Genomic DNA, 11976 nt, shown 5'->3' with positions numbered 1-11976 from the left:
ATGTGCATTTCTTCCACAATATTATTTTATTATCTTTTTTTTTAGTTTTCACAATTTGATTACATATTCATAACTATTAAAAAATATATTTAATTTAGAAATATTCTTTTTAATATAATTTTTTCTAAAAAAATTCATAAACAATTTAGAAATTAAAAGATACTCATATTTTATTCACAAAAATCCTAAAAAAATTTGAACTTGTATTTTGGAGTAATATTAATTCCTAAACTTGTAGAGGTGCCTATTAATTCCCAAACTTGCAAAATTGAACACGTTAAATCCTGAACTTGTTAAACGGTTCCATAGCCACGTCGGATCGGTCAACTCGTTTTTTTGACCAAATAACGCTATGGACGAATATGGAACCGTTTAACAAGTTTATGATTTAACGTGTTCAATTTTGCAAGTTTGAGAATTAATAGGCACTTCTACAAGTTTAGGAATTAATATTATTCCAAAATACAAGTTTAGGAATTTTTAGGGTTTTTTCCCTAGAATATATGATTTTCGGGTATTTGGTTTTGTCTGAATCCTTTGTTTTTTTTTAAGAAAAGCTTTGTAAGGGTTGAGGCATGACTTTTGAGATCTAAAGGACATCGGGTCTTGCAGTCGAAGTCGAAAAATTACTCACATATATTGAAGTCGAAAAATCAGAAGTTGACAAAACAATGTCAATCTTCACCGAATCTTTTAATTGAAATTGCATTATTTTCACCAAATCTAATAACCAGATTTTGTAACTCATAATTCTTCCTCCTCATCAATCAAATCAATGTAAACAAAATTTATATTAACAAAAGCTAAATTTCTCAAAACTCGCATACATATATATATATATATATATATATATATATATATATGCAAATCCTTATTTTTAAGAAAATATTGCTCTCTTTTAAAGGGTCTTATAGACCTCGAAAGAGTCTTTGCGAGTTCTGCCATGCTATCATTATCATCCCTGGAAAAAATTGCTATTTAAAACCATGGACAACCCTGTGAAAAATTGTTGTTTAAAGCCATAGACAAAGGACGCATGACATTTAGAAGTAGAGCCAACCGTTTTGAAACTTCTCGCATGATATCAAAATTTTTTTTTAAAAAAATACACAATAAAAAGAATGAACATTACAAAATTATACAAAAGTCTCAGAAAACTATTTATTAAATTCTTACCTGGATTACGTAAATGCATATCTTCGTTTTTTCTGCTCTTTCCTTTTGAATTTGATCTGTGATGAGATATCAGATTCTTTCGTTGGGTTTTTTATTATTGGATTTGGGGTTCGACCAATGAGTTAGAGATTATGGGATTCGTATTACACATTCCTTCTGATCGTGTTCCTCTACTTAAATATATATGCATACAAAACACTTAATGTTTTAATTAGCTAAAACTACATCTTTTTTTATGGAATCCTGTATCTTAATGGTTAGTTCCGACTTATTGTCCCGTTGTATATAAACAGTTTTTGAAAATCAATTACCGTTATAAAAAAAAAACTATTATTTTATCTTATCTTCCGTTTGGGTCACGGGGTTTTGCAAATCAATGAACGATAGAATTAAACATCGGAATCTGTAACCTCTTTTCACTCTTATGAAAAGACTGGAATCACCGACAACATATGATACATGCAATAAACACGCTTACCAGAGCAAGAAAAGGTGCACGACCCAGCCCACCCTTGGAATGAACCATCTTAAAATGTTAACATCAATCTCCATTGAAGCACAATCGATCCATCTCTCGATTTGTACTTGCAAAGTTACCAAATATGCGAAGATAATTAGAATACAAAACCTTTGGATGAAAACAAAAGGAAATGTGCAAGTGAAAAAAATAAAAGAAAAAAACACTCCGTAGGTTCTTATATATTCAATAAGGGAGGATCCAACCAAAGAATTATCAACCTTCAAGCGAATCTTACTGCAATAATAAATAAAATATCCATTATATCTGAATAAACATAAGTAGATTAATTAGATATAAATAATGAAAAAGAAGGCCAAAAGAAAAATGAAGACAGTATAATTATACCATATCGAGCAATAGCATTGTTCTAAAAAACAGGACCCTCGGGAGCCTTAAGCACGGGGACCTAGCAAGATCAATGCTATTACTCAATAACAGACACCCACAAACATAATTCAAGAAAGAACCATTTTTCAGGAATTAATCGCATACCTTTCCAATAGGGTTCATCTGGAGGAATTCTGGAGATTTGTTAGTAAGTCCTATATCAGAAGATTGGTTATATGAACCTCTGAATAAAATAAACAGTAAAACATAAAAGCTAACAAAATATTGACTTGTTGACAATAGTCACGAAAAAAGCATAACAGATCCACATTGAAAAAACCCCGAACAAAACCGATTGACAGTATTGTCTAACTACTGAAGCTATACCTGTAAAACCTAGAACAAAAAATCTAGTTCTCAAGCTTCTTCACAAAGAAATGGATCTCAAACTAGAATCGAAAAATTGCAAATAGACACTTGAGGTCAATCGGAAAACAGGTTTTAGAATACTCCGCAAAAATCTATCAGAATACAAACAACATATCAACCTAAATATGATTGAATGACGAATAATTAAGCAAGCAAACATTGAAATTGGTGATTAAGCCATGAAAGAGAGAACTCACCAAAGCCATTGCTCAAATGGAGAAAAAACGTACGTACGTCCAGATTCTGAATTCAGATCTGCAACCAAAGAAGATAACAACCAAACAGTGAATCACACATTTCGAGGAGACAAATCAGATGATGGAAATAATAAAGAGATGGAGGATGAGGAAAGCACGTAGATCGATCTTACCAGAGGCTCTGGATTCCTTCCGTAAAAGCAAGAACGTGATATTCACTCACGGTTAATGACGTCATTATGAATTTAGAGAAATAAATAGGTTAACAAATTTGAAGAATGTGAGAAGAATCACATTAAATGTTTTCTGAAATCTGAAAAAGTTTTCACCAAGTTCAATATAAATAAGTCATACGAAGACAATAAAATGCTTAAATGCATTCATCTACAAATAAATAGGGAATGTTTAATTTATATTAATTTTTGAATAATTATTATAGAATTTAATTTTAAAAAATCAGTAAGAACACGTGTCATGCCCGTAAGAAAAGAATGTGCTTTTATATATAAAATTATATTTTTGGTTAATTATATTCCCAATATATTCACTAAAATAAAAACAAATCTTCTTTTATTTTAAATATTCTAACCCTAAGTTTTTTAGATGATTTGTTTTAGATCTTATCGATATTTTTCTATTGTCTTTATAATTAGTGATAGATTTTTCACGCAGAAATGTCTTTTCCTTTGCTACCTAAACAATACATCCATCTATTTTCTATCTATCTCATGTATCATTACATACTCAAAACGATTATGCACATATCTCACTCAGATAATCCAATATACTCAGCTACGATATGACCTATAACACAACGATCGAAGTCTTGATAAATACTTTACTAATGAAAAGCTCAAATCTCGAGGTTTAAGTACAACAATTGTACTTTGCTCGGACTTGTTGCTTGACCCAATATTTTTACTCAATCAAGTAACACGTTAACCCGATCAAGTGCCATGCATTCGGTCCACATTGATCATCTACACAACTGAGTCATGTTTCAAATATAAGTCATAGTCAATTCTGTCAAGTAACGTTTACTAGACCGAATCGAATTGAGAAAACACGAAAATTTTAGAATCTCAAATCGGTTTAGTCTATACTTAGACCGGTCTGATCCAAGCCGAGGTCATATCGATTTACATTTGAATCAGTTTGGTTTCAAATCTTAAGCAAAATCGAAGTTCAAAGGTTGGACCGGTCCGATCTACACTTAGACCGGTCCGATATGAGATCAAAAGAAAATCGAAGCATCAAAGGCTAGATTGGTTCGGTCAACATTTAGACCGGTCCAGTCCAAGTTTCTGATAAAGTATTTTTTTCTCAAATATTCTCGAATCGACTTCAACTTATGTCCTAACACTCTATGTAACGCTATATTATGAAATCTACACTAGATCTATCAATATACTATGATTCACACATAAAACAATTAAAGCAAACGTGGATTTAAATGATTTAGACCTTAATGTGCATGATCGAGTTCTAAAACATGCAAAGAAACCATGCTCTGATATCACTTTTGCATTTTTTGGGATCTCGAACATGCGATTCATAATCATACAGGGATCTAGGTTGTAGGGTTCATGCAGCGGAAGAGATAATAATATTTAAACAATCCTAGAAACCGAACATGCATGTTGTAGTGCTTAAGAAGAGATACTAACTTGGAATCTCAAGGATTCAATTGCTCAACACGATCTAAGATGTTCATGATTATTTCCAAAACTCTTAGATTTGAACTAAGATTGTTATTAGGTGTGCTAAGACGTTCTTAGACTTGTCTAAACCCTAGGACACATTTTGCTTTTATAAAATTTTCCGAAATCCTAATTATATTAGAAAACAGTTATTAGAATTTCTAATCCGATTAAGACTTCTATTCTCATTAGATTTCCTACATGAAATAGGATTCCTAATCCTATAAAGATTTCTAGTTAGAATAGGAATCCTAATTTCATTAGAATCTCAAATGGTTCGGTATACTTTTCTGTGCAAAAATCAATTTTTCTCAAACTAAATCGGTCTGGTCTAAGGCCAAATTGGATCAGTCTAGATTCAACTTTGCGAGATCCAAGTCAAACTCAGCCTCCCCCAAAATTCTAAATCGGTCCAGTCCAATTCCAAATCGACCTGTCCCACTCTGTAGAAAAATTTTCGATTTCTCAACCAATTCAATTTAACACATGCATTCGTCCATCTCTTATATTTATGACCCTGTAGACTCATCCGACACGGATGTAAACCTGAAATTCAGTTTCAGTTCACAAATCATAATTGATCTATAACAAGGCGTTATGATTATTTGTGACGAATAGAGTTAGATATGATCTAACCAAAACCAATAATAGCTCAAGCAATCACTACAAGAAAACACGAGAATGGTGACGCAAAAAGTGACGCAAAAGTTGTGTCACCCTTTTGAGTGACGATTTTGTGACGCAGAAAGTGATGCAACAAAATCATCACCAAAATGTCACTATTTAGTGACGAAAATGGTATCGTCACCAAATGGTGATGCAGTTATGACGCAAAACTGTGTCGCCAAATGAATCGCAAAAATTTCGTCACCCTTGCGTCACTCTTGCGTCATCTTTTTGGTGACGCAGTTTCGTCATTCCTATTCAATGACGAAATTTCGTCACTATATATTTGGTGACGGAATTGCGTCATTATTTGAATATTATAGTGACGAAAAAGCATCACTAATATTTTATTTGGTGATGCAATTTCGTCACTAATTGTTATTTTAGTGATGAAATTGCGTCACTTTATTTTCTTTATACCCACAAATCCACATCATAGACTCTTGCACCTGAAAAAAAATTTCAAAAAATGACTTCGAGTAATAATAGTATTTATTACTCAAGAAAATGGATGTACGAAAGAGTTGATCCTTCTACGGGTAATGTATCTACGCATTACGAAGAAGGATTGACTATTTTTTTAGAATTTGCAACAAATCAATATATTTTCATTTAGAGAAAAAAGTTTTATTGTTCGTGTCGAAGATGTAAAAACGAGAGAGAAAAAGTTTCAGAAGTTGTTATGAGGCATCTATGGAAAAAAGGTTTTGTCTCTAACTATTACGTTTGAGTTTATCATGATGAGACGTTCCAAATTTTTGATGAGAATATATCCGTGAGAAATATTGATGTCTATGATCAACCAAATTCATATATTGAGATGGTTCAAGATGCATTTCCATCTCAATATAATGATCAGGTTACAGAAGATCCGGTGAATGAGGCATCGAAAAAGTTTTTCGATCTATTGGATGCTGCGAACAACCTATTTATGATGGTTGTAAAGAAGGACTTTCTCAACTATCAGTTTCTGCTAGATTGATGGGGATGAAGACGAGTTATAATCACACAGAGAACTGCATGGATGAAGTTTGTCAAATGTTGAATGATTATCTTCCCAAGGTAATAACGTTCCAGATTCGTATTATGACATGTCTAAATTAATGGGATCGTTGGGAATGGAATCGATAAAAATCGATGTATGTCCTAATAACTGTATGATATTTTGGAAAGAAGCTAACCAGTTGGACGACTGTCGATTTTGTGGAGCTAAAAGATATAAGCCGAAAAAATCTGGTCAACGCAACCGTGTTCCTTACAAAAGGATGTTTTATCTACCAATTAAAGATTGGATGCGAAGATTGTATGAATCTCATCAAACATCTTCACATATGCAGTGACATGCTGAACATACATTAGATACCGAGAATATGAGTCATCCGTCTGACGGTGATGCATGGAAGAATTTTAACGAGGTATATCCGAACTTTACATCAGAACATAGAAATGTTTATCTATGTTTATGCACAGATGGGTTTGCACTGTATGGTCAATCGGACAAACAATATTCGTTGTGGCCTATTGTTATGACTCCTTATAACTTACCTCCAGATATGTGTCTGAAAAAAGAGTTCTTATCCTTGATGATTTTGATTCTGGGCCCGGAGCATCTGAAGAAAAGTTTTGACATTTTTCTTTAGCCTTTGATCGAAGAATTACTTTAGTTCTGGCATTGTACTGATGCATACGATGTCTCATGGAGAGAGAATTTCAAGTTAAAGCTCTTTTGATGTGGACCATAAACGATTTTCTAGCTTATGGAATGTTATCGGGATGAAGTACTCATGGAAGATTGGCATGCCCATATTGCATGGACGATATACAATCATTTCAGCTGAAACATGGAAGGAAATCATGTCGGTTTGACTGTCATCGCAGGTTTTTATCGCTAGATCATCCATGGAGACGGAACAAAATAAATTTCAGTAAGAATAAGATTGTGACAGATCCACCTCCTCTTCTTTTGACGGGTGAAGGGATATTGTGGGAGCGGATTGAAAACATTCATGGTTTGGATAAAACCATTGATTGTGGTGGAAATGGTCATCCAAACCATGTAAATACGGAGAGACATATAATTGGTACAAAAGACCCATATTCTGGGATTTGCCTTATTGTAGGACTCACAAGCTTCGACATAATCTGGATGTTATGCATATTGAAAAGAATTTCTTTGATAACGTGATCAACACGATCATGAATGTCAAAGGCAAGTCGAAGAATAACCTAAAATCAAGGATGGACATCAAAGAAATATGCAACCGAAAGAGTTAGAGTTGAGCAATGATGGAAAAGCCGCAATTCCGATATTTAGACTCTCCAAAATTAAGTGCTAATATCGTACTACTGAAGTGGTTGAAAGAAGATGTTCAATTCTCGGATGGTTATGCATCTAACATCGGGCGTCACCAAATGGTGACGAAATGCATTTGTCACCAGTGCGTCACCAAATGGTGACGCTTTGTGAAGAAATCGCAAATGGTGACGGTGCGATTGGTGACGCTTTTTTTTCGTCACTTTTACGTCACCCTTTCCAAAGGGTGACACAAAAACGTCCATTGGTGACACAAAATTTGCATCACCATTTCGTTGTTTTTTTGTAGTGAATAATCCTATTGTCACGCGATATCGTTTGTTGAGCAAAAGACATAAAATCAACCACCTTATCAAATTCGACTGGTTTCTCGTTCACTAAACAGACTGTAAATACTACAATCATCTATAATGAGGTCACGCATTTCATCATTTGCTCCTTGATTATTTCGACACAATCACGTCTTCTTTCCTTTATTTGTTTCTTAATTTATGGTCTCGTCTTTTTTCTTAGTTACTAGTCTTTTGGAAATAAATGAGCAAATAAAGGAAAGGAGATGTGATTATGTCGAAATAAGACAAGTAGCAAGAATCTTGGTTGAGTTTGTGTGTATCTTGAGGTGTTGGAGAACACATATCAAGTACAAATCTCTTTTCATTAGGTGTTCTTCTAACTCGACTCATCTATTTAAGTATAAAGTGATGGATATGGTGCTCTGACCACGATCAGTTTGCGAAACTGATTAGAAATCTATTGGATGGGTTTAAGTGGTTTAATGGACCCATATGATTAATGATAAGACTAATGGGCTTTATTATAAGATGATAGGCTCAATACATATTGAAAGAGGGTAATGGATTATGTTATGACATAGTAGACTCAATAGGCCCATTTGGGTTTAATGAAACCATAGCCCATTATAATTTAAGTGAGAGACATAATTTTAGTTATGTGAAGAAATTTTTTTTTCTTCTTCTCTCTAAGTGGCCGCCATCCTCTCGCTCTCTCTCCTAGGTTCATCTCGGTTTTTGTTCCCGTCCTCCAAAGTGTGTTCTAGCAATCGCAAGCCCGTGAATGTGGACTAGCTATAGAGAGCGCTTGGATTTAAGCGTTTGTGACAGGTCTCTAGATCGAAACAGGTTGACATATCGATACCTTTATCATTATATGTAAGATCTGTTGATTGAGTTTCATTTTATATATTCTCCTGCGTGAAACCCAAAGTTAGAACCCTAGAAACCGTTATGAACGCATGTTTATGGATCTCCAAAACCCCAACATTAGTATCGGAGTCTGGTTGGCGTATAACTGAAACTTGTATCATGTTTGATATGAGTTTAAAATCGGTTTTGAACGAGATAAATCAAATGTGTGCTCTCTGTATTGTTTGGATCTATCAAACGAATTGATGTTTTTGTGAACACAATTAATTGTTTGGTTCGATTTGGTTGTATCAAAGTGTTGATATGATCAGAATCGAATACAGAAGCTCAGGAATCGATTGGATCGATCATAGAGTTGAAAACCGAGATGAACAGATCGCGTTTTCTGGATATCGATATTTTGGATACCTCGATATCGATGTTGGGAACATCGATATCAATGTCTTAGAACCTCGATATCGATATTGAGAAAACATAGATACTTTTCAGATTCAGATCTGGAAGATATCGATGTTTGGAACCTCGATATCGATGTCGAGTAACATCGAGATTTTCAGATACCAGATCTGAAGAATGTCGATGTTGAGGAACCTCGATATCGATGTTAGAGAACATCGATATCGATTGAGATCTTCAGATACTAGATCTACAGAATATCAATGTTAGGGAACCTCGATATCGATGTCGACAAACATCGAGATTTTCAGATACCATATCTGAAGAATATCAATGTTAGAGAACCTCGATATCGATGTTAAAGAACCTCGATATCGATGTTGAGAACATCGATATTCGCTTCAGAATTTGCGTTTTCCTGGGTAACTGTGTTACCGAAATCGTCCGGCCAGATGGAACCACCGCCGGGGCTCCACCCCTGGACCCTGGTCGGGGCCCCCGCCCTGAACCCCGAAATCCCGTTCGGGTTGTTCGTAGATGTATATGAAACAATTGTTGTTTATGATACATCATATGTAATTGTTATATATCGGGTTATGGTGGAATGAACAAACGTTGTTCATCTGGGGTAATGGTTACATCTGAAAAATCCCTCTAAAATATAAGCCTATCTACCACCCATTGGTAGGGTACTCGTTAAGGCATCGATCATCCATGTGTAGGTTTGGCCTACACGAGGTACACCGGGTTATCTTTGTGATGTGGGATGGAAGAGATAATTTGGTATAGGTTTCGCCTACGCAAGGTATACCAAGTTATTTCATCCCATGAACTCGAATATGGTTTGGGCTTAATTGAGTCATCAAAAGGGTTTTGGATTCAATAGTACAAGATGAAATACAACAAGCAATAGTATGCGATACTATGATCTCATGATTGCTAGGAATCACATTGGATGTGATTGATAAATTGTTTGTCTACCTGATTTGTTGGTTTAGTGCTCTATGATTTACTGTTATGCGAGTTTTATTTAGATACGTTTGATGTATTGAAACTTTCTATGGTTTATGGATGAGTGTTTATTCATTACATGTTTTGCATACTTGATATGTTATGAGATCCATGTATTGTTATGAACAATACTAAACTCCCTAGTCGTATGTCGTTGTGGGAATAATGATGTAATAAGACTAGTATGATGTGTGATTGATGATCATAGAGATGATCATAGGTATTAGATACGATCACAATCATAGGTATTCGTTGGAGAATGGAATACTGGATTGACCGCATGAGATTGTCACATGCACTTTCGTCATGACTTGAATCTCATATGACTGTTCCATGATTGGATCCTAAGACCTGAGATATCTACGGAATCCAACATGAGGAGTTGCATACTTTGAATACGTCAAACGTCCTGCGTAACAGGAGGACTATAAAGGCGTGTATCAGGTACGAAACGAATCATGTGTTGGATTGTAGATAGTCAAGACGGGATTTGTACCTCTCGTAAAAGAGAGAGATATCGTTGGGATCCTCGTGTGAGCGAGACTGTAGAAATGTGTGGCCGCACTATAGACGAACGTTTTCTATTTCACACCGTCGAACTCAGTGAACGAGAAAGCAGTCGAATCAGATAAGGTGGCTTGTCCATGCCTTATGTTTGACAAATGATATCGTGATACAAAAGGATCATCAAACGGAATCATCACTGGCGTTCGTAAGATCACGAACAAACTCTATTCGAGATAGGTAGTCATAGTGTCTTGCTAGAGACCGCCTATGACTTGTGTAACCGAAATAGAGATTTCGGGTTATACTGCTATATCGGATGAGCCTACAGGGTCACACATACAGGAAAAGACAAATGCGCGAGAAAAGACGAGAATTTCCCGGTGGAGCGGAGGCCGGACCGACCGATCCAGAAGGTCTGGACCGATCGGTCTAGAGGTAACGTGCAAATGTTGCTCGGTCCGGAAAATATTCCAGACCGATCGGTCCAGACGTCGGGATTTCATTAACTCGCCCAAATTAGGGTTTTAAGGTTAATGAACTTTGGGGAACGCCTCCTAAGCTTTTTAGCTCGACTTTCAGACTCTTTTTAGAGGTTTTGAGAGTGAAAAACCGAAGAGATTAATCCCTGAAACCCTTGCGCAGAGAAGATAACGTTCTTCAGTCCTAGCAGACGAGTTCCAACCGTTGGAATCCTTTCCGCCGTATGGATACGTGTAGAGGGCGAGGTATTCTTCCTGCCTACAGTGATCGGACGAACACAGGTTCCATTTGTATATTTGGTGGAATCTGGCACAATTTTCTATATCCACTTTTTTTTCGTCAATTGATACAGGCCCCGGATCGATTGAGGTAAGCGTTCTAATGTTTCTACAAGATGATGCATGATAGGTTTTAGGGTTTCATCAAAATTTTTGTTTTACATCCGCTGCGCAAACCCTAGAACCGATCTCTTAGGAATTAGATTCGCTCTAGAGATCCCAGGGACCCAACATGATTAGTATAATCTTAAGGGGTAATGCCAAAGCAGACTTAAGGATTATGTTTGGAATTGGGATACTAGTACCCATAAGAGGATACCGAGGGTTATCATCTTAGTGGAAACTTTTATCGTGTTTTGTCTATATTGTCTGTTGATGTATTTTAGAACTGTTATTTGCTTGTTTCATGTATGTATTTATATCTTCTTGTGTTATACTGTCTAAAATTTTGTAGATGGCGAACAACAGAACTGGTAGTGTACCAATTTCGACACCTTCGCTGCGATCGATCATTGAGCGTGAAAAACTCAATGGGATGAACTTCCTTGGCTGGTCCCGCTACATGAGAATTGTTCTCAGAAGCGAAGATAAGGAGTACGTCCTCGACGAACCATTCGTCGATGAGGAGCCACCGAACAATGCATCACGGGCAGTCAAGGATGCTTACTTGTAGCATAAGAAAGACAACTGTGATGTAAGTTATCTTATGCTTGGAACAATGACTCCTGATCTGATCAAACAGTTTGATGGTCTGGACGCTTGGTTGATAATGGATCAACTTAAGCTCATGTTCGAAGAGAAAGCCCGTTCAG

At 35.7% G+C, this 11976-nt stretch overlaps 1 long non-coding RNA gene across 2 annotated transcripts; it reads right to left on the bottom strand.

Annotated features, from left to right (window-relative positions):
* Positions 1–1656: 1656 nt before the first annotated feature.
* On the bottom strand, positions 1657–2900 carry LOC104800045. Of its 2 annotated transcripts, XR_769674.1 has the most exons (5): positions 2823–2900; positions 2650–2707; positions 2189–2238; positions 2042–2102; positions 1657–1930 (listed from the first exon to the last, which is right to left on the bottom strand). It is a non-coding gene; the product is annotated as an uncharacterized LOC104800045 (long non-coding RNA). The 2 variants fall into 2 exon arrangements; XR_769673.1 differs by lacking the exon at positions 2823–2900 and having other exon boundaries at positions 2650–2788.
* Positions 2901–11976: the final 9076 nt, after the last annotated feature.

The sequence above is a fragment of the Tarenaya hassleriana genome, unplaced genomic scaffold, assembly GCF_000463585.1.
Source record: "Tarenaya hassleriana unplaced genomic scaffold, ASM46358v1 Cleome64, whole genome shotgun sequence".
NCBI classification, from domain to species: Eukaryota; Viridiplantae; Streptophyta; class Magnoliopsida; order Brassicales; family Cleomaceae; genus Tarenaya; species Tarenaya hassleriana.
This window is presented reverse-complemented; position numbering and strand designations above follow the sequence as displayed.